Genomic DNA, 24219 nt, shown 5'->3' on the forward strand with positions numbered 1-24219 from the left:
TAACTTTAATGCAATGGTCTATGGTTATGATTTTGTTCTTATTTCCATTCCTCAAATGGGGCTGCAGACTGTTTCTTTACAGTTAACAACTTGTTCACTCCTTTCTGGTGATATTTTGTCAAGTGGCTCCTTTTAGGTCACAGATTTTCAATACTTCAGTACTGTGAAAATTGGGCCTCAGGCATGAAAATAAAAATGTTGTTTATGAGTTTTTCTACATTCTCTAAAATATTTTCATGTGCAGTAATCCCTGATTTGGAATAATATTCTATTGTCTGGGTGTACCAGCTTACTTATCCATTCACCTACTGAAGGACATCTTGGTTGCTTCCAGATTTGGCAATTATGAATAAAGCTGCTCTAAACATCCGGGTTTTTATATAGATATAAGTACCAACTCCTTTGGGAGGACCGTGATTGCTGGATCATATGGTAAGAGGTAAGACCTACAAACTGTCTTCCAAAGTGGATGTTTTGTATTCCCACCTACAATAAATGAGAGTTCCTGTTGCTCCACATTTTTGCCACCATCTGGTGTTGTCCGTGTTCTGGATTTTGGCCATTGTGTTAGGTGAATAGCAGAATCTCATCGTTGCTTTAGTTTGCATTTTCTTCGTGATATATGATGTGGAGCATCTTTTCATATGCTTATCTGCCATCTGTGTATCTTCTTTGGTGAGGTGTTCAAGGTCTTTGGCCCATATTTTAACCAGATTGTTTTCTTATTTTTGGTTAACAGTTCTTTATTAGATACATTTTTTGTAAATATTTTCTCCAAATCTATGGTTTTTTGTCTAATTCTCTTGATATTATCTTTGCAAAGCAGAAGTTTTAAATTTTAATGAAGTCCAGTTTATCAATTATTTCTTTCATAGATCCTGTCTTTAGTGTTGTATCTAAAAAGGCATCACCACACACAAGGTCATCTTGGTTTTCTCCTACGTTATCTTCTAGGAATTTTATGGTTTTGCATTTTACATTTAGGTCTATGATCCATTTTGAGTAACTTTTAGTGAAGGGTGTAAGGTCTGTGTCTAGATTCACTTTTTTGTGTATGTGTGTGAGGAAGATTAGCTCTGAGCTAACATCTGATGTCGATCCTCCTCTTTTTTGCCAAGGAGGATTGGCCCTGAGCTAACATCCGTGCCCATCTTCCTCTACTTTATATGGGATGCTGCCACAGCATGGCGTGACAAGCGGTGCATACATGCACGCCTGGGATCCGAACCTGCAAACCCCAGGCCACCAAAGCGGAGCACACACACTTAACTGCTTACGCCACCAGCCAGGCCCTAGATTCATTTTTTTGCAAGTGGATGTCCAGTTGTTCTAGCATCATTTGTTGAAGAGACTATGTTTGCTCCATTGTATCGCCTGTACTCCTTTGTCAAAGAACAGTTGACTATATTTATTTATGTATTTCTGGACTCTCTCTTCAGTTCTATTGATCTATTTGTCTATTCTCTCACCAATAGCACACTGTCTTGATTACTGTAGCTTTATAGTAAGTCTTAAAGTCGGGTTGCATCAATCCTCCAGCTTTGTTTTTTTCCTTCAGTATTGTATTATCTATTCTGTCTGTTGCCTCTCCATGTAAACTTTAGAATCAATTTGTTGATATCCATAAAAAAATTCTTTCAGCTGTTATTCATAGTCGTTACACAGGATCTTTGGTGTGGGCAGTAAGGTGTGGGTGAAAGGGAGCTTTCTATAACCTTATGATAAATCTCTCTTGGTGTGCCTGTGTCCTCGGGCTGTGATCTTCACAAGCGTTTCCTCAGAAGTATAGTATTTTCCCCCACCTCCTAACTGCCTTCTTAGCTGCAGCATTCTCAATTTATTTCCCTGAAGACCTAACCCTTAAGGACTATGCTTTTCTGCCCTCTTTGAAATAAAAGTCTAGAGGGGACTGGAGTGGGAAGAATGCATGTCCTCCACTGGGAGGAGACAATGTCAGTCTTTTCCCCTGTAGAATTGGCCTTTGCTATGGAGAAAGCTCAGGGCACATCTCATTCTTTAACATTTAAACCTGTTGGGGATTCTGGTGCTAATGCCCACAAATGTCGGGAGCCCCCGTAAGACTATCGTCCCCAAGAGATTCTCTCTCTCATGCTGCTCCACACTCAGCCTCAGGAATTTGTCAAAATTACCATTCAAGTGTTTATTTTTGTTTATGGATCCAGAGGTTTCTGCTCTAGGTAAACAGATCTTGATTTGTGACCCTTTGCACATGCCTGACTCTCCTGATTTCAAAGGAGCAGTTTGCCCCGCAATCTCAAATCTCTGATAGGTCCACACAAAGTTATTAGTTTTCCTTTTTTCTAGTTTTTCTTGTTGTAAAAATGAGAGTGAGGACTTCTAAGCACTTTACATGTTGAAGCTGAAACTGGAAGTCCTCTCATTACTTCTCATTAAAATATCTTTTTCCTTTTAAACAAGGATTAAAATATTGCTACTTTGAAATCCTACTTCATCCACAAGATATAGTCCTTGTCTGTCTTTAAAATAATATATTTGTATATGAATACATATACTGTTTATATATATATATATATTTATGATATATACCTGTGAAGTCATGAGGATATTAAGAATAAGACATTTTTATGCATTCAAATGTCTTTCTTATAGTGAGAAACAAACATCAAAAATTTTGAGTGTCATAGAAAAAAATGAGCTTTTTTTCCTGAGCTTTGATTCCAAGTTTACCACTTACTAACTGAGTGATCTTGTGAAAATAATGCCTTCCATGCAGGACTGCTGTGAAGATTCACCGATGCAATGTAAGAAAAGTGCCTTGAAGGAAGTCTAGCTATTCTTATGAATTAATAGCACTATCAATTGATAAGATAATTGCTTTAATGCAGGTATTGACAGAACAGCAGGAATACAGAAGAAATCATGCTTTGAACTGCCTGGTCGTGTTAAGAAATGTATCACGCAGGATGTAGAATTTTTAAACTCTTGATGTACCTGAAAGATGAGTATGAGTTTGCTAAGGAGACACATTTGGTAAAGGTATTTACACAGAGGGAACCTCATATACAAAGGTGTGCTGTGGGATTTCAGTAACATTTCAGCATCTCTCAAATACAAAGTAAAAATTGTCAAGTGATCAGAGATAAAGCTAACTAAGAAGCAGGCACTAATCATGGCAAACTTTTTCTTATATGTAAATGAGTTCAGATTTTTGTCTAAAGATATGGAACATTTTTATAGTAGAAGAGTGACACGATCTGATTTAAAGGTTAGTTCTTATTATACACCAGAGTTGAATTTTCTTCATCATTAACCAGGAACTTCCAAAGACATTCGAAGGACAAGAAAGGAGGTAGGATCACCTGGCCTCTCAATGCACCAGAGCAAAGACGATTTTGGAGCCACTTGACAAACAAATGGAAGAAAGGTAAAATCTAAGAGTAAAAGCATTTGCATGGCCTCTTACATGGGAAAAGGAGAAAGCAAGAACAGACATATCATTACCTTAGCAGCCACCTTGGAAGAGCAAAAATGATGAAGCAGTTGTATATTTGTTCCTTCTTCCTCCTGTTCCCATGGCTTTACATTTTGTTTGTTGTTGTTTGCTCCAATTTCTCTGGGAAACCCTTTACCTTGCTGAAGTACTTTCATCTCTCCTCTACTGTGGCCATGCTTTATATATCTTTCCTCCCTGACTGCCTTCCTTACTTCCTCTTTACATTCCTTCCTCTTTCAGTCATAGATATTGAGTTAGGTTGTACGAGAAAGAGAAAAGATTTGAATAAATTAGTTTGTCTATATGAAAATCATAATCTAGTGGAGATGAAAATGAAAATGAACAAAAATCTTTGAAAATAGATTCACTGCAATATAGCAAGTCTTCTGGTAGATGGAATACAATGCTTCCAGAATGGAAGCAAAGAAACTTGTTGAGCTCCTCCTCTGGGCTAAGTGCCATTTATATTAACTTATCCAATCCTTATAATAATTCCATGACATGATATTATTTTCTCCATTTTGCAATAGAAAAAAATAATGTTCCCAGGGCAAGAAAGTGGTTGAGGTAATAGTATGAGCTTCTTGAGTACAGATATCTATGATTTTCTTAGCTTTGCATTCCCTCTGTGTAACAACGTACATAGGACATGGTAGCCCTAACACAAAATGCATATTTTCTGACTGAATGCATTGAAAACCACATGTTTTCAATGCCAAAAGTTTAGTAATCCTAGAGGGGAGTGGTTCACTCTGCCTTAGGATGAGGAGGAATGTGGGCCAAGAAATTCAGAGGAAAAGCTTCCATGCATTAGTTTACCCTTGACTTGGGTCTTTAGTAAGTAAATGCTTGTTTATAAATAGGCTCCTTTTTGCAAACATATAAAAAAGATACTCTAGTTATTTCACCATTCATTAAACAAAAGCGTATAGTTCTATAATTCCCTCAGCTATTTCAACAACTTCTTTGGCACTCTAAATGATGTTGAAAAACTAAATGATCTTGAAAAACAACAGTGCTTTTGTTTCTGACTTTTTTGGTAACAAATTGTAATTCCAGCTATTTTCTTTTGAAAGTTGTGATTTCTTTGAGATTTTTCAAGTAATCATTTTCACATCATGTACTTTCTTCCTCTTCTCATTAGAATTTGCAGTATGATTCCTGTAAAAAAATTATAATACATGCTTACAAATATAAGCAGACTTAAAATAATAGTTTAACTTTCTTTTAAAAATCTAATTAGCCTGTCTCTTATTTTATTGTCTCTTCATTTAAACGTTCTCCTAAATAGCAAAGATTTGCCCCCAAGTCTTATAAAATGCAAATATTTGATATCACGGACAGCTAAATTCTTGAGCTCTGATGTCTGTCAGCAAATTCCATTTCTTTCTTCATCTTTAGATTGGAGCACTATATTCACTGACTCATAAAATAGTTCTGTAAAAAAAAAAATAAGACTCTACCATCTTTATCTTCTCAATCAAAAAGACATCATAATCTGCCCATTTTGGTCTCTTTAAATTCACCCAAAGAAAGAAATCTGCTAAAAAGACCCTCAATCTAATTTGACCTTCTTACATTTCTCATCATTTGATCCTACCAATTTTGGAATCTCACATTTGCTCTTTGATTTTTGGTATTTCTGCTCAAACTTCATCACCGTCAGAAAAATATCTATTAATCACTTTTAGAGAAACTGTTGCCTTTTTTCATTCTTTAAGAATATTATTTTATTATCCTGACCCGCAAGCTTCTTGAAAACAGTATTCTTATCCTTGATAATTCCTTTCAGGTTGTGAATGTCTTCCAATTCCAATGGGAATTTATTATTTATGATCTATTAGTTTATGCAACTTCTCAAATATTGATAGTTGCTATTATCATTGCATAAACAAAAATAGAGATAATTTGTACATTGTATTCCATTCTTTCTTGCACTTAATGAAATAAATCCTATCTATCTCCAAGCACTCACATTTGACTGGTCCAGCTCTCCTGTGAGAAATTTTTCTATTCATCTAACTTAAACGTTTGTGGCTTAATTGACTCTGATTTACTCTTTTTTTGACTCCTTGGAGGCATAAGCAATAACCCATTAACAACTGATCTTATCATTCTTTATAAATGTTTCTTGAAATATTGCTTGCTCTTCTCTAGAACAGCACTTTTCAGTGCATATTAATCCATGGGACAGTGGTTTTGTAAATGCTGGGTAGGGAAAAAACAAAAAGTTCCATGGTCCAATGAATTCAGTCACTACCACCAAACATGTTCCTTTCTTGGATACACATTAACCAAACTATTAGTGGCTCTGTGAAGATTTAGAACAAAGAAGCATGTTTAACTTTATTTTACTCAGCACTTCTCAATGTTATTTCACCATGAGCTTCATTTTTCATGTAACATCTATGAACACTCCAGGAAAAATTCTTTGAGAACTACTAGATCAGTGATCCTTTTGTTTTCATCATTTAGCCTATCTTCCAAGATTTGTTCATTTTATTAGTTTTAATAAGTCAATATTCTTATATTTTTGAAGACATAAATTATACACAGTATTCTAGTAAGTGTCAGATGAATATGAAATAGAATGGAAAAAATACTTTCAGACCCTTACAGAGCATGGTAATTTTAATATATTTTGGCATCATCTTCACTTCTCTTTTTATACTGAAGAAAACTATCACTACTACATGGATGTCAATATCAAATGGTAATCTACATCGACAGCCAAGTTTAACTGCCATGTACTTTAGCCATCCAGTTAAAGTGCATACTTTCTTTCTTCAAAATTCTTATGGTTACATAAAGTAAAAATGGCAATAAATTCAATTATATTGGAATATTCCTCTTTCTATCACTACATGTTTGTCAGAGTGTTGAATATTCCCATAAGGTTACCAAGGTTGGTACTTCTGTTTTTATTTTTAAGATCAAGAGAACAAGATGAAGAGTTACGTGAGTTGGGCCAAAGAAGGTCTTTGAATCCCTGAAACATCAGCTGGTGTTTAATCTATGAATTGTGCTACCTCCCAGCAAGCGACTAGCAATTCCAATGCAGGTCAAAGATGAGAAATGTAAACTAAAGGAAAGAATAAAGAATCAGTGAAGTATTTGACAGTTTGATATGACCCATAATCTAATGGGTACAAAATGTCGATAAAGATCACAGCAAAACAGTTGTTGGTTTCATTTTAATAACGTTTCCATATGAAGCAAAACAGACAGATGAAGCAAAACACACAAAGTGTTTTAAGAGATGAAAACTGTCCCATTTACCACCTTAATGTTTCACTTAATTAGGAATTAAAGAAGAGGTTTATACCACCAAGTAACTCAGCTCAAAAAGCATGGATTGGGGGCTTAAATTCTTGATGGTACTACCGTTGTACCCGATAAAACTATTTAAGTTGGTTTGGATGTGTATATCGTATAAAATTACAGCTTGGGCTTTTACTTTTAGTACCTTCCAATGCATCCCTTGTACTTCCATCTGTGTTTTCTAAACTCAGATCTGTTAACACTTCTCTCCTAAAAATTTCACTTGTAGGACCCTACTGAGCATGGGATAGAGTCCCTTTATTTATAATGGCGTTCAGTGCCCTTCTCAGTCTGGAATAAACCTTCTTCCTCAGCCTGTTTACCACTGCATCCTCAGGGCCCCGCTAGTGGACCACACACACACTGTAGTCTCTGTAGGTTGTACAGTGTACAAATATTGACATAGGCTACAGGTGGACGTGCCCTCTGGAGTTGAAGACTGTGATATTCTTCCTCTTTACTCGCCATTCCCTCCCTTATACTAAATTTTACACTAAATTTTTTCTCCTCTTTTGAAGCTGTGGTATTTTCTTACACCATTGTTAACTTTAAGATGCTCTTCTTTCTGCCTGTGATGACGTCTCTGTTTTTAATCTGTAAACTCACAGGTCTTCTTCAGGACCCAGTTAAAACATCACCTATTCTCTGAAGATTACTGAGGCTCAAAAATTTATAACTGTTTATTATAAATTATTATTTAATTTATTGTACTATATAGAATATTGACAGCTCTTTTCTTCTCCTGTATTTATTTGCCTGTAACCACTACTACTGTTATTTTCTAGTTTCCTGTTATTGCTAGTTTCCTGTTATTGCAAATTATTACAAATTATCACAAATGTGCTGGCTTAAAACCTACAGATTTGTTATTATATCTCTAGAGGTTAGAAGTCTGAAATAAGTGCTACTGGACTAAAATCCGGGTTTTAGCAGGGCTGTATTCCTTCTGGAGACATTAGGAAAGAATCAACTTCTTGCTTCTTCTAGCTCTTAGAGGCTGTTGACATTCCTTGGCTCATGGCTGCTTCTTCCATCTTCAAAGTCAGCAACATAGCATCTTCAAATCTGACTCAGACCTCCACCGTTTACTTTTAGAATTCTTACATGATTACATTCAGCCCACCTAGATAATCCAAGATAATCTGCCCAGCTCAAGATCCTTAATGTAAACATATCAAAGTCCCCTTTGCCACATAAGATAATATATCCATCGGTTTTGTGGATTACAATATAGACATCTTTGAAGGAGTATTCTTCTGCTTACCACACCTACCCATCATTGCATCTAAAACACCTTGCGTGGTTCCCAGCCTTTACTACCCAATATTTTTCAGTTTAAAGAATTAATGAATAGTCTAGTTACTAGTTTTTAAGTCAGTCTTTTACTTAGATTATGAAATTCCTGAGGCTAGGGAGCATGTTTTAGTTACTTCTGTATCCTCATGTTTTGCTTGATGCCCACTATACAGTAAATTCAAAATAAAATTTGATTGAATTAATAAATAAGAGGCACAACCAAATGCAGCCTTTAATGAAAATATCTAATGGAATATCCATTTATGTATATAAAGGAACTCTACTTTCCAGAAAGTATGACTTTTGGGTCTATTAAATCCTTTTCCAGATTAATTTTGTATCAGCTGGGTCAGAAGGAAAGGTGAAAATCACTACAAAGTGCTGTAGCCTCTTTCCTTTGGAACAGCTAAGTCCTCTTTGATCCCCTTCCTGCCTTTATGGTATCGTTCCTCAGCTACCTTCTCACATCCATTATCAATATTGGTGATGCTTATTCCAGTTTTTTATTTTATGTAATTCAGACCTGCGTGGACTAGGTGAAGCAATACATAGAAAAATAATCATGTGAAACTGAACGATGAAAATCAGAAGATCTGAATAATAAGGGTATAATACATTCCCTGAAAGTATCAATGACCTTATGCATCTTTGAGTGGTTGCTCTATTTTACACTTCAATTTTCCTGTGCAGATGCAATCTATGGGTCATAATCATTGAATTCTGATTCAAGAAATGCATCTATGAGGTGTGCCAGAACATGAGTGCATTACAAGAAGCCTTTCCATCCCTACACCCCACGCCCCACAATTACAGTAACTATCACCTTGAAACATTTGTTATTCCACTTTCAAATTAAGGAACACATAAATGCTGCAATATAACAAAATCTTCTTCCTCTGTTGACATACTGTGCAGTGCTGGGCACAGAGTAGTCCCTCAATCAAGGAATGTCAACTGAATTAAATTGAAGCCATTAATAGTAGTCCCTTATCTCTTTCTGTTTTTAACTTCTTTCCTTATTTCTCTCATTTTGTATAACCACATAGGTAAATTTCTCCATTCCAGTAGATGGTTTCCTTAATATGTACTAAGTCTTATAGTCATTTGAAATATGTCATTTGATTTAAAAAATACATTTAGTTTCCTATTAAAACCACGAGTTTGATTCCATGTTACTTATGCTCTTACATTCTCAAGCTCAAGTCAATCTAATAACAACAGCTTTCCTTCAGAAGGTATGGATAGTGTTCTACAAAGTTGCCACCAGCGTTTTATTGCTTATGTTCATTTGTTGTACTTACCTTTTAAATTTTAAACTTCTAGATGGAAGAAGATATGTCTGTTTATTTTTCATCATCACACTTTAAATGTTTTACAAAGTCACCTATTCAATGAGACTTCCTGGGTGTCTTATATGAAGTGGCATCCACTTCCTATTATGTCATATTCTTTCCTTGATACATACACACTATGCATATATGCACATATATGTACATGCATACATATATACACCTATATATATTACATGTCTATATTTTAAAACTATTTGACATATTTTATATTTCACTTATCTAAATTTATATCTTCTCCATTAGGAAAAAAGCATATAGCAAAGGGCCAATAAATATTGTTGAATCTATAAATTTAGGATATTAATCTTATAAATGGTTATTGTGTTATAGATATTTATCATTCAAGTTTCTCAAGTTGTAATGTTATAGAAAAGCAAAAATCTTCATATCTGGCAAATGTTACTGATAAATTGATTACTGTCAAGTTAACCTTTGTTTAGTTAACCCTAACATATATTCCTACATGTTGCATCAGTGTTTTTACCAGTCTACCTCTTAATGACTTAGTATTTTTTGCAAACTTCTGACTGAACTAGCTAAATATAAAATAAATAGTATTATATGGAATAGAAAATATGATAAAGAAGCAGAAATTTATCAAGCTAGAGCTGATTATTGTAATATTGATGAATATCTGCAATTTATAGATCTACAAGTTAACAATTGAGAAAGAAAAATAAAAAATAATGGTAAATAAGCCCTTTAAATGAAAATATTTGGGTTGATTATAAACTAGTGACTCCTAAATTTATAACTCCAGCCTCAATCTCTCCCCACATTTCTTGGCTTGTATATCCACTGTCTACTCAACATTTTCACTTGGATGACTACTAAGTTTAACACTTCACATCCAAAGCAAAACAAAACAAAACTAAACTAAACCTGATCTACAGCTCTTATACAGCCTCATCCTTCAACAGTGCGTGAAGGCCAAAATGTTAGGATCTCCTTTGACATCTGACTTTCTCTCACTCCCTATAGACAATCATTCAGCAAATCCCAGTGTCTCTGCCTTGAAAATATATATGAAATCTAAACATTTTTTATAACCCTTACTTCTTAACCCTAGGCTAAGCCACCATCAGCTCCCAATCAGACTTCTGTAATAGTCTCGACTGATGATCCATGTGTTCATTTTTTCACTTCTATCATGAGCCTTTTAAGCAAATCTTGTCATTTCTTTACTACTATCCACCAATGACTTTCAACCCTATATAATTCTCTACATGAGGATACCTCTGCAAACTAAAATCCTGTCTTGTTTCTCACTTCTTCCTCTCCTTCCACCATGCCGGTCTCCTGAGTATTCCTCACACTAACCTTGTTCCTGCCTCAGAGCTCTTGGCTTCCCTATTTCTCGTGCCTGGAATTTTCTTCCCTAGACCTTCACGTGACATGTTCTCTTTCTTCAGGACTCACGTCAGCCCTCCCTGCTCAGAGGGGCCTTCTTTAATCACTTCATGACACTCTCTGTCACTATTTACTCTCTTGTTTTGTTTTACTACTTATATATTTTTAGGTAAAATGCTGCTAACATTCTATTCACGTATTTATTAATTCATTCATTTATTGTCTGTTTTTTCCACAAAAATAGAGACAGTGACCTTGACAATTTTATCTACCAATATATCCACATACCTCGAAGAATGCCTAGCATAAAAGACACACAATTTCTGTCAAAAGATTGAATTAATATAAAACAGAATGAACTGAAGAATTGATGGATGGATGAAGATGCTTTCTAGAGAAAATTGATCAAGCCTTGGAATACTGCAAAACTGTTTCTTTTCATAATCATGCTATAGAATGCAAAGTTAAAGATATCTAACTTTTATCAATATTTTTTTCTTAAAAATTGTCCAAAAAAGAAATCAAAGCTCAGTTTTTTCTAAAAAATAAATTGAGTTGCGTTATAACCTATACTTCTTTCACATTAGATAAAATAAAGCCACCTTCAAAAAATTTAGTTTAATTTTACAAAACAAAGTTCCAGTCAAAATTTATTTTTTCAATACTTATGATAAAATTTTAGTTTCTATTTTAAGAGGGTGCACGTTTAGAAGCCTTTCTCTGATACCAATTATATTTGAATAGCAAGGAACTCCTGCATCTATCTCTTAAGGAAGTTGTAAAGTTTAAATTAAATGAAACAACATAATCTCTCAATATGCTATTAACTACTTTTATGCGTATAAGTGTGCAAAATGATGCCATGGCAAAATTTACTTGGATGGTCAAATTTTTCAAATCTCTTTTAAAAGTATTTCAAAATTTATCTCTTCTTTCAATTTCTTTGCACATAAAGTGTGAACTAATAATAATTCCTGTTCATTTAATCCTATCACTTTATGTATTTCAACAATGAAATTTCAGAACCAATTAAAAGAATTGATATGATGCCCTCTATTTTCTATAATAGATGATAAATCATTGCACATAATCCTCAGTCATTTTTATTATAAGCTGCATATTAAAGGAAAGAAAACAGAGGCTAAGAAAATCTGAGTTGATTGACAGAATTCCCAGTTTGTGAGTACACAGCCAGAGTGGAGCTCAGATCTTCTGATCAGTACTTTTCCACTCTGCCATGTTATCCATCTATAAATTTTTTATGCATTTCATCCTAAAAATATTAGTGACATCTTTTAAATGCTTCAGTTATTGTCTTTATATTTTCAATCTGAAACAGATTATGCAGGGACATTTTAAAATGTTGATGGATTTCTCCATTCCAACCTCCATGCTTAGCAACTCATCCTTGTACCTAAAGTATCTCTTTCCTCCCCCTGACTGAACAGCATAAGTGTGTATCCACTCTAGGATAACAAAATAATGGCTAAAAATAATCAATTAGGAAACAATAAGGTTTTGGTCTAAGAATGAGAAGGAAAGTTTCATTCTTTCCAAGTGAGTTATCTCTATAGCCAAGTGAGTTATCTCTGTAGTATAGACTAATTTAAAGACCCAAGAGACATGGGACATGAAGCAGACAAAGAAATCTGCCATACAGAGGAGTGGGTGAGACTCAGGAATTTTGACCTCTGTGAGGACAAGTGTCACCAGCTCCAGGAAGCTGTATCAGAGGTGAGTGAGCAGAAAGCTATACTTCCCCATGGTTGTGTATGAGGATCACCAGTTTCTGGGAGATCGAGGACCACTCATCAGCCATCCAGTATGGAATGATTTTTTTTTTCTCCAAGTCCATTGTTTATTGTTCTCACTTCTCTGATTATTTGGCTGTCTTATTATAAATAACATTTTTCCTCTCTGCTTAGCATTATTGCTAAACTCTCAGTTCAGCTATCTGTTTGTGCCTGAGCTAGGTCCTTTACAGTGAAGTAGTAAGTAGCAGAAAAAGGGACCTACTACCTGTGGAGGTTTAATTATGGCCTTCCAAAGATGTCCATGTCCTAATTCCTGAAATCGGTGAGAATGTTACCTTACATGACAAATAGAACTTTGCAGATGTGGTTGAGTTAAGGGTTTTGAAATGGTGACATTTTCCTGGGTTGTCTGGATGAGCATGTTGTAATCACAAGTGTCCTTTTAAGATGGAGGCAAGAAGTCAGTAGTAGGAGATACGAGGACGGAAGCAAGAGGTTGGAGTAATGAGAGAAAAGGGTCACAAGGAAAGGAACGCAGGTATAGTCTAGAAGCTAAGAAAGACAAGGAAACGAATTCCCCTCTCAGTCTCCAGAAGGAGCCAGCCCTGCTGACATCTTGGTTTTAGGCCAGTGAAATTGCTTTTGGACCTCTAACCTCTGGAACCATAAGATAATAAATTCTGGTGTTTTAAGCTACTAGGTTGGTGGTAATTTGTTGCAGCAGCAACAGAAAACTAATACTCCGCCCCAACAGATTACAAACCAGATTATACAAATAAGAAGCAGCTCTACAATTCTGATTTTTTATAACCACACTATTATCTTCCTCACATACGTCTTGTATCTCCAGGTGTAAGGTATTATGTTAGCTCTCATGCATAATGTGGTGACATAACAAGAAGATTTTGTAGTTGCCTCCAGTTACTTTTTTTACTAACTACTTAACGTGACATTTGAGACATAGACAAATTATCATTTTTATTACTCTTTTTTCAATTACTGTCAGAGCTTTTACTGAAGCTGTAGGCAGGACCATGAACTTCTCAAAATGATGACAACTCAGAGTTTCTACCAGGAAAAAAAAATCCTGGAGAATGTTGTTGTAATTGTTTTGGCTAAGTGAGGTAATTAGTGAAATGATGCCTCCTTAGAGACTTATCAATATCTAAGAGAATGGATCTCAAGAAGGAAAACATCAGAATATCTGAATAATTTCAGAGAACTCCAGGTAATGGCTGGTCAGATGTGTATTCATGTACAAAGAAAAGGGCCAGCCATTGCTGAGAAAATTGTAAAGGTGGCTAAGGTTTTCTTAGGGATCCCTCTTGCAACATTTTTTTAGGATTTTTGTTACCACTATATTCCTATTTCATTTATGACATCTCTGGCCCACTAGGCCCTCAATGACAGAACACTAAGGACCAGGTCTATATTTTCATGGTTGGTTCCCTGTCATTAACCACATCTTCTATGACCAATGCTTGTAATGAAGAATCACCACAACCTGCAGGCCTATATTCTAGATCAATGGATTCATTCTTGCCTAAAATTTTCTAATTATTGGTTGTGTAAATTTTTCATGTCACTTAGCTTCTCCGAATCTCAGTTGACTCAAAAATAAAATGAAAAGTTTGGGCTAAATCATTACTAAGAGCTCTCTTCCTCAAATTTTCTAATAATCCTGCGATTCTTATCATGAATGATTGACCAAATTGCCAATTGTTTAAACTAATGTTATCCTTTTTCTTACCTCTCAAGTCTACTGTGCTGGCTGTCCTTACTCTATTTACAAGCTGAATTTAAATACTAGAGCTTTACTGTAAAAGACCCAGAAAATTAGTTAAATCTCCCCTCTAAATGAAAGTCTATAAGACTTCTATCAATCAAGATAGCCAAAATGCAAGGTAAGAGCCAAATGGGAGTCATAAAGGCTGTTATGAATATCAGAGCAAGAAGAAAGATGTGTTTTAGAGAGGTATTCTGAAGTAGCTACACTAAGCTCTCAGTTTAGTTTCAGAAAACCTGGGTTTTAGTCCAGATTTTGGCACATAATGGCTATACAATCCTGAGTGCATAAATATAACTCTTTGAAGCTCAGTCTATTCATAAGTCAAAAGAAATCAATAATTTGTCCTTTACCATGTCCTCTGGTAGCACTCCAGGAACTAGAGAGGGTGGGGTTCAGGGGGAAATTAAATTAACATACAAAAATAACTGAAACACAAGACAGAATGAGAGCAGCTCATAGAAGGTGCTTTCAAGGTTCAGAAAAAGAGCTCTTTCCTACAGTATAGATGAGCCAGCCTATTGAGAGTATATCTTTCTGAATATTTATGAATGTTGGTGACAATTTCTAATTTTTTAAAAATTTTGTGTAGTAACATATTTCAAAATAAAATATTTATATTGTTAATTTCACAAAAGTAATACATGATCACTATGGAAATAATAATGTCCGCTCTTTATTCAACATTAATTACGTACCAGCAACAAGCAGTGCTTCGTGCCTCCTCAATATTACCTCATTTGATTTGTACCATCTCCCCATTAGATAGAAATTATTACTAACCCCATTTTGGAGATGAGAAAATTGAGTATCAAGTTAACAACAAGCCAAAGGTCAGGAGATAAGAAATGACCAAAACAATTTAAATCTAGATGTATTTAATTCCACAATTCCTTCTCCTAATTATCAGGTTTCACAGAAAATACAATTAAAAATATATGTAAATATTGATCATACCACTTACCCACAAATTAACACTGCTAACATTTGTTAGGTTACATACAATACATGCACAGACACGTGCATACATGTATGCAGTGCTCAAGGTGAAAAATTCAAATAATGCCAACGCTATAAGATGTAAAATAAAAGTTCTCAACTTGACACTATTCTTTTAGTTTTCTCTCGTGCAATAACCACCGTAAACAGACTCTTATGTAGACCTTCATATATTTGAAAAGATATATATCTGAAACATATTTTAACTTGACTGCCAAAGATTTAACAACTCTATCATTATATTTTAGCTTAACTACATAAAAATAGACAAATTCTATATGACACTAAACATAATGCAATATCTTCACACAATTTTCGTTTCAATTTTTGAAGGGTGCATAAGATTAATTGACAAAAATCTACGTATGAATACCTGGCATTACAATAACGGTAATATTAAAACAAGCTACTGTTTCTTGAATACCAGCTATTTTAGCTATGTACATGTAATCTTGATATATCTATATATATTTTATTTCTATTGTACATATGTGAAGGCTGAAACTTAGGAAAACTAACTCACTCTCTATTACATAACCAGTTGTAAGGGGGATTTGATCTAGAATCTGTGTGACTATAAAGTTAGTTCTCTCTCCAGTGTGATGGCTTCGTTCTGCTGCTTTCTGAGGTTTGAGACCTTTCCCTCACAACACACAGTCTAGCTTTGTATAAACATACCCATATTGGTTAAATTTTCTAAGTAATTATAAATTTTACTTTTCCTTGTACAATGTGGCTATAAAATCTGGTTTTCTAAGTTGTTGCCAAAAGTCAGTGAATGGAACAGCCTAAAGAACCATATAGATTTTTTGTTTCAGATAAACTCAGCAAGGCAACATTACCACAAAGGGAACTTGCAAGTTGTATTTTTTTTTCCTGAAATCTTTCCAATCCACTCATTAAGGCATTAGTCTCAGTTCAATATAACTTTGCAGGCTTCCTGTTATTTCAATCATATCTATGAAGTGGAACATTTGTTTAAAAGCCTTCTGTAAAAGCTTAGGCAAGTGAGGCAAAGCAGAGAAATAAATACTTGTATTTGCTTTAAGCTTCTTTTCCTTATTGGACTATAGGGAGAGTTAGTTAGGATGCTATGTATTAGAATTTGCTGCTTCTTTGGTTTAAATCTAGTAGTAAAGAGTTGATTATAAATGTATAATAACATGATATTCCTAGCAATTGTGTCAAAACTAACCTGAATAAATTAATCATATTAATTTATTTACAATATATCTTATCCCTGTTTATTGTCTTTCTCTTCCTCCTTCCCTCCCTTCCTCTCTCCTTCTTTCCTGTCCCAACACTTCCTGCATTTTTTCTTTTTTTCTATCATAGCAAAATTCCTCTGTGGCTTAGGATATAATTCAGAGAAGTCACCAAATAAAGGCAAGAAAAATTTGAAATAATGGTGGGAAGAAACTCAATCTTTCTTTGAAAGTAGTGGGTTCGACACACTGCTCACTTACCAATACTTACAGCACTCACGTCATAGCATCTTTTTTTTTTTAATTTTTTGTTTATTGCAGTAACATTGGTTTACAACATTGTATAAATTTCAGGTGTACATCATTATACTTCTATTTCTGCATAGATTACATCATGTTCACCACCCAAATACTAATTACAACCCATCACCACACGCATGTGCCGAATTATCCCTTTCGCCCTCCTCCCTCCCCCCTTCCATTCTGGTAACCACCAATCTAATCTCTGTCTCTATGTGTTTGTTTGTTGTTGTTATTATCTCCTACTTAATGAAGGAAATCATATGATATTTGACCTTCTCCCTCTGACTTATTTCACTTTGCATAATACCCTCAATGTCCATCCATGTTGTCACAAATGGCTGGCTTTCATCGTTTCTTATGGCTGAGTAGTATTCCATTGTGTATATATACCACATCTTCTTTATCCATTCGTCCCTTGATGGGCACTTAGGTTGCTTCCAAGTCTTGGCTATTGTGAATAACGCTGCAATGAACACAGGGGTGCATGTATCTTTATGCATTGGTGTTTTCAAGTTCTTTGGGAAAATACCCAGCAGTGGAATAGCTGGATCATATGGTAGTTCTATCCTTGATTTTTTGAGGAATCTCCATACTGTTTTCCATAGTGGTTGCACCAGTTTGCACGCCCACCAGCAGTGTATGAGAGTTCCCTTCTCTCCACATCCTCTCCAACACATGTTGTTTCCTGTCTTGTTAATTATAGCCATTCTGACGGACGTGAGGTGATATCTCATTATAGTTTTGATTTGCATTTCCCTGATAGTTAATGATTTTGAACATCTTTTCATGTGCCTGTTGGCCATCTGTATATCTTCTTTGGAGAAATGTCTGTTCAGATATTTTGCCCATTTTTTAATTGGGTTGTTAGTTTATTTGTTGTTGAGATGCATGAGTTCTTTATATATTTTGGAGATTAAGCCCTTATCAGATGTATGGTTTGCAAATATCTTCTCCCAATTGTGAGGTTGTCTTTTCGTTTTGTTGATGGTTTCCTTTGCTGTGCAGAAGCTTTTTAGTTTGATGTAGTCCCATTTGTTTATTTTTTCTATTGTTTCTCTTGCCCGGTCAGACATGGTGCTTGAAAATATGTTGCTAAGACCGATGTCAAAAAGTGTACTGCCTATGTATTCTTCTAGAAGTTTCATAGTTTCCAGTCTTACATTCAAGTGTTTAATCTATTTGGAGTTAATTTTTGTGTATGGTGTAAGGTAAGGGTCTACTTTCATTTTTTTGCATGTGGCTATCCAGTTTTCCCAACACCATTTGTTGAAGGGACATTCTTTTCTCCATTGTATGTTCTTGACTCCTTTGTCAAAGATTAGCTGTCCATAGATGTGTGGGTTTATTTCCGGGCTTTTGATTCTATTCCATTGATCTGTGTGTCTGTTTTTGTGGCAGTACCATGCTGTTTTGGTTACTATAGCTTTGTAGTATATTTTGAAATCAGGGAGTGTGATACCTCCAGCTTTGCTCTTTTTTCTCAGGATTGCTTCAGCTATTCGGGGTCTTTTGTTGTTCCATATAAATTTTAGGATTCTTTATTCTATTTCTGTGAAAAGTGTTGTTGGAACTTTGATAGGGATTGCATTGAATCTATAGATGGCTTTAGGAAGTATGGACATCTTAACTATGTTAATTCTTCCAATCCAAGAGCACGGAATAGCTTTCTATTTCTTTGTGTCTTCTTCAATTTCTTTCAGCAATATTTTATAGTTTTTGGTGTACAGATCTTTCACCTCTTTGGTTAGGTTTATTCCTAGATATTTTGTTCTTTTTGTTGCAATTGTAAATGGGATTGTATTCTTAATTTCTCTTTCTGCTACTTCATTGTTAGTGTATAGAAACGAAACTGATTTTTGTATGTTGATTTTGTATCCTGCAACTTTACCATATTCGTTTCTTACTTCTTTATGTGTGAATCCATCTCTCTCTCTTTCTCTCCTCCTGCCCCTTCTCTCTTTCTTGATTTTGCTCTCTGATCCTTCCTTATCTACCTTTCTCTCTTTCACTCTCCAAGATCCAGGTTACTGATGGCTCTAGGGAATCTGTACAGGAGACACACAAATATTTTTTGTGTGTGTGGGAGGAAGATCAGCCCTGAGCTAAGGTCCATGCCAATCCTCCTCTTTTTGCAGAGAAAGACTGGCCCTGGGCTAACATCTGTGCCTATCTTCCTCCACTTTATATGGGACGCTGCCACAGCATGGCCTGATAAGCGGTGCCTCGGTGAGCACCCGGGATCCGAACCTGGGCCGCCAGCAGTGGAGTGCGCGCACTTAACTGCTACACCACGGGCCGGCCCCTGAGACACAGAAATATTAAATGATTTGCCTATGATTCAGCATAAGGGAAATTTACTGTCTATTTATGTGGATTCCTATCATCAGCCTTGAATAGTGGTTAAGAGTATAGACTTTGGGACCAGGAAGATCTGATCTTGAATCTTACTATGGCTGCTAATTACCTATATAAACTGGTTCTTAAATGTTTAGACCTCAAAATGGGGATCATATAATACCTCACAGAGTTGGTATAATAACTAGAGTTTAAATGAGAAGACATACACAAAGTGTTTAATATTCTGACTTTTACACAGTAAGTGCTCCGTAAAAGATAGCTACATTAGGATAAGTGTTTTTCCAGAGAGACCTTGTCTGCTAATAGGGCAAACTTCCATAGTCAATGAAAGTCTTGGCACATCTTTCCTTTAAGCGCTTTCCGGGAAGGCAGATCTGTTGGAAGACCTGCTATCTCTAGTCTAGATCTCTGCCTATTCTTTTACTTAGTAGAAAATCTAGATCCCACTGAATGTCATTGATCCCAAGATCCTATAGTTCAGGAAGGCTTGAGGATTCTCAGGGACCTGAAGATAAGGAGGCCTTCTTATACCGGTTCACTATGAGTATTACTCACAGAGTGCCAAGTGAATTGCCTCACTCACTTGACTCACATGTTCATTAGGTGAGAGCGGGAATACAGTTTTGCACAGATCTCTGGTTTATTTATTTATTTATTTATTTTTAGTTATTTATTCTTTTTATGTGAGGAAGATTAGCCCTGAGCTAGCATCTGTTGCCAATCTTCCTCTTTTTTTTTGCTGAGGAAGAGTGGCGCTGGGCTAACATCCGTGCCCATCTTCCTCCGCTTTATATGGGACGCCGCCACAGCATGGCTTGAAAGCGGTGCGTTGGTGCACGCCTGGGATCCGAACCGGCGAACCCTCGGGCTGCCCCAGTGGAGCACGCACACTTAACCGCCTCACTACCGGGCCGGCCCTTCTCTTGTTTATTTTTACCTACCATTAGCCCTTGTATGGTTTAAGCTGATGACAAGCACGATAAAAACTATTTTTATCTTTGGCTTCCAACTAGCTTTGGCAGATACATTCATTAAGCTTTTCTCCTAAATTGTTCATCAACATTCCTACCTCTAACACTCCTTGCCCTCCCCTTCCTGCAGTATCAGTGAAGTATGCAGTCATCGTCTTCACACATAACAGCCCTAAACTCTGAAGAGATTTGTGAATTCCTTTCACCTCCTTTTTCTACCTGGCTTACTGGCTATGAAGTGCATAGTACACTACGTGGTCTCTTTATTTCCCTGACTAGGATTTCTTAGACTCTATTTCTAGATGTTCTTTTTTTTCCCCCTCAGGACCTACTCTTTAGTTCTTCTCTCCCATTCAGATGGCAGAAGTAGGTTCCACGGTTGAACTCCTTGTCCTTTTCCTTCTGCTTAGGCCAGCTTTGTGGCATCATCCAACTGAGGATACATGCTCACACATAAGGGTCTCACCTCTTCTTCCAGAGGGTCACCTGCCTTCAGTTGTACAAGGAGATGTCTACTTTTCCAAGGGTCTTGGAATTACACTTCAACTGTACATGACTTGTTCTCATTGGAAACCTAAATTCTAGAGAAGTTTTGGTTTTTTCCTAGGTACATTCCCACTTATAGAGAAGATATTGCATCATTTGTGGTATGCATGTGTCCCCCTGATAGTTTTCAAATTCCTATGGGGTGTCAGATGGTATCTTATTCATCTTTTTATATCATATAATATCGAACACATTCCTTGCACAGAGTAAGAAATTAACAAATACTGTTTTGATTTGTTTTAAGGAAATACTTGCAGTCTGTGAGAATATACCAAAGTTTCTAAAATAAAGATTTAAGTGGAAGCCTTCATCATTGCCCAATGGTTCCCAATAAAAATTAAATAATCTTGATTTAGATTTTTAAAGTTTCACTCCACTTTTCTATTGCCAGAATGAGGAATATTTTACTTATCATTTTCAGATCAGATATGCTCAACTTCTCCTGTGTTCTAGAGGGGCCTTTGTTATTTCATCTTATTATAGTCCCATGACTATCTGAAGGGTGAAAGAAGTTTGAAAACTGGAATTACAGAGCAATAAATAGTTATCTTTTCTCTCTTCATTGGACACTGGGACTACTCTCAGATTCTGTGCTATCAAAGTTTTGGTCATTGGAAACATTTCCTTTCTTTATATAATAGGATATAAACTTGGATGGATTTCAGATTCCAAAAGGAGCCCAGTGTGGCCATATGCTGAGTGGCATTGAGTGATTTGCAACCTCTCTGAGTTTATTTCAGCGCACGTAAAGTGGTGGGTGATAATAATATCCTCCCCTCCCTCACGGGAATTGTCATGAAGATAAAATAATGCATATAAAAGCAATTTCTAAACTATAAAACTCATTTTAAGAGTAAGACATCATTATGATTCTTGGCTTATAAAATAATACAACACCAAAACTTTTGAAACTCAATTTAAATGTAATGAATAAGCTGCAATTATCTGCATAGTTGTTACTTAGTCTGTTGAAAGTGACATAAAACCACAAGTTTTATTTTCTTTGAGAAAAATTACAAAATGCAGTTTCTGTTTTAATAGGACCTTTGCTCTAGGATTATTAGCTCACAGTATGAATTTCTTGTAGGACCTATTTTAGAATCTGTAACTATCAGATTTTTAAAAAGTTAAATCAGCATTGCAAATTAAGCATTGGTACTCGATTGGATCTCAAGAATCATGGTGGTCTGGGCAAAGTAATGCTTTTGAACATGCAGAAAATTGAAACTGTTAAGTTCGGAGTCTTTTCTGGAACTAGGAAATGCAATCCCTAGTTCTTCAGTTAATCAACCTGATAAACTTATAAAGCAGAATTATATGCCTAGCAAGGATTTCATTCATGAATCATAAGGAATAGCAGGGAAAACCATTTCAAGTAGTGGAAAGAAGACTGGAATTTTCATTAGAAAACTTGGATTTGAGTTCTAGCTCAACCACATTTTAGTTGTGAGATCTGCATCTAGACAAATTACTTTAAACCCTGTGGGTTTCAATTTCCTCAATTACTGAATAGTGTATGAGAATCAAGTGAAACGATATTCATTCACTAAATCCATGTATGTATTTATGTACATATGTATAATTTAGCTTGCAAGGATATAAGCAGGGTAGTGTTTCCCATTGAAGAAGAGGACACAGAAACTACGGAATATAGGTGTCTATAAGAAAAACATGTTGTATCAAAAGGATCACAAGCAGATGTATGTTTGACGAATGTTATGGAAGAGTCAGGGAATGACTGGAGAAGCAGTGTAGGAAGACAGAAGCCTGATCATGGGGTGCTTTCTAAGCAATGCCAAGGGGGTTGGACTTTATTCTTTATGTGATGGGGGAAGGATTTGAAAGATTTTACATAGAAAAATGGAATGATGATATTTGTTTTAGCTAGAACAGATATAAGCCACAACAGTCTTTTTAAGAAGTGAATCAAACTCATGTCACATTTCTGCTTTAAAACATCAATGTCTTTTCAACTCAGAATAAAATTGAATAATGTACCATGATCTACAAGGAGATGCTGCCGATCTAGTCTCTACCTACCATTTCCGGCTAAGGTGTCCCTCTCTTCTGCCCTGCTCAACATGGTCACTTTCATGGCCCCTGAACACAGCCAAGCCCTTTCCTAACTGCTAGCACATGTCATTGCTGTTCCCTCTGCCAGGAATCCTCTTTTCCATCTGATCATGCCAAGCTCAGCAAAATAATGTCACTTCCTCAGAGACACCTTCCCTAACACCCTTTCTAATGTGCTCCCCTTAAACTTAGTCTGTCTTAGCACACTACCACATTAGCTTAAATTTGTGAAGGACAAGACAAAAGGCAGGGAGGAAATTTATGAAGATGACTTGATAGTCCATGTGAGGAATGAGGTCTGAGTTAGGAGTAAGCTAGTTAACATCTTGCTTGGCCAGACCTACTAATGTCTGAGCAATTTTCTACCAGTGTCCTACCACATGAGAAAATGAGTCCAATTGAACTCGATGAATATTTATTAAGGATGTACTGTATTTTTGGCACAATGATAAATGCTGCTCTTAACATTGCTCTCTATCTGTAGCAAAGTCATGACAAGCAGCCTTTCCATTTGGTCTTGAACATGGCATCATACTGCTGTTGCTACGTGCTGGCTGCCAGATTCTTGGAAGAACTTTTGGCCTTAATTGGGCATGATCCATCACACAAAAAATGTGGACAATGTTCTATGTATCTTAAATGATATTGGCTAAGCATAAAATGAATTAATATTAAATAACAGCCTACTACAACTGTTACTAGGGGTAGACCCATGATTGATATTTGTAGGGCTTGGTACAATAATATAAATGGAGGCAACTAATTTGTGTTCAAATATTTAATAGTTATAAATCAAGTTAACTTATTAAATAAAATATGTTGTATTCTCTACCTTGAGACATATGTCTTGAGAATGACAATTTTTTAAAAAACAATAATGCTATGACTTTTAGATATTACATGCCATCAAATGGCAAACATGGTTGAAATTAAGTGTTAACATATGTCCAGTGTACTGTTGATGGACAGTGATGTTTTGCTGTGTAATACAACACAATACATAATTCAAAAAGTATTATGTTTAGTTGAAAAATTTTCTTCCCCTCAATACAATTTTGCATAAATATCACACAACTGTCACATAAATATGTAAGAATCTATTTCATTATTTCTCTCTGAAAAGATTTATGAAGTTACTTAATTTTTTTTTCCTCTTATCCAACAGCTTCCATTGCTCAAATATTCTCTTCTCTCAGAAGCATACTTTCTTCGCATCAACGGCAGCATTATTTACAAACCTTCAAACCATTTGGACATAGCTGCCTTACTTCTCATGGACCTAGGGTAAGGGTTGGGAAGAAATGTTTCCCCAAGGTCTAGACATTGTTAAATATGGTAGTAAATAGTTTGGCTTATGGGATGTGTTGAGTCAGAACAGAGCATCAGATCCTGAGTTCCTGAGACACCCATGTGTTTCTTAGTAATGTTAT

The sequence above is a fragment of the Diceros bicornis genome, chromosome 7 (genome assembly GCF_020826845.1).
Source record: "Diceros bicornis minor isolate mBicDic1 chromosome 7, mDicBic1.mat.cur, whole genome shotgun sequence".
Taxonomy (NCBI): domain Eukaryota; kingdom Metazoa; phylum Chordata; class Mammalia; order Perissodactyla; family Rhinocerotidae; genus Diceros; species Diceros bicornis.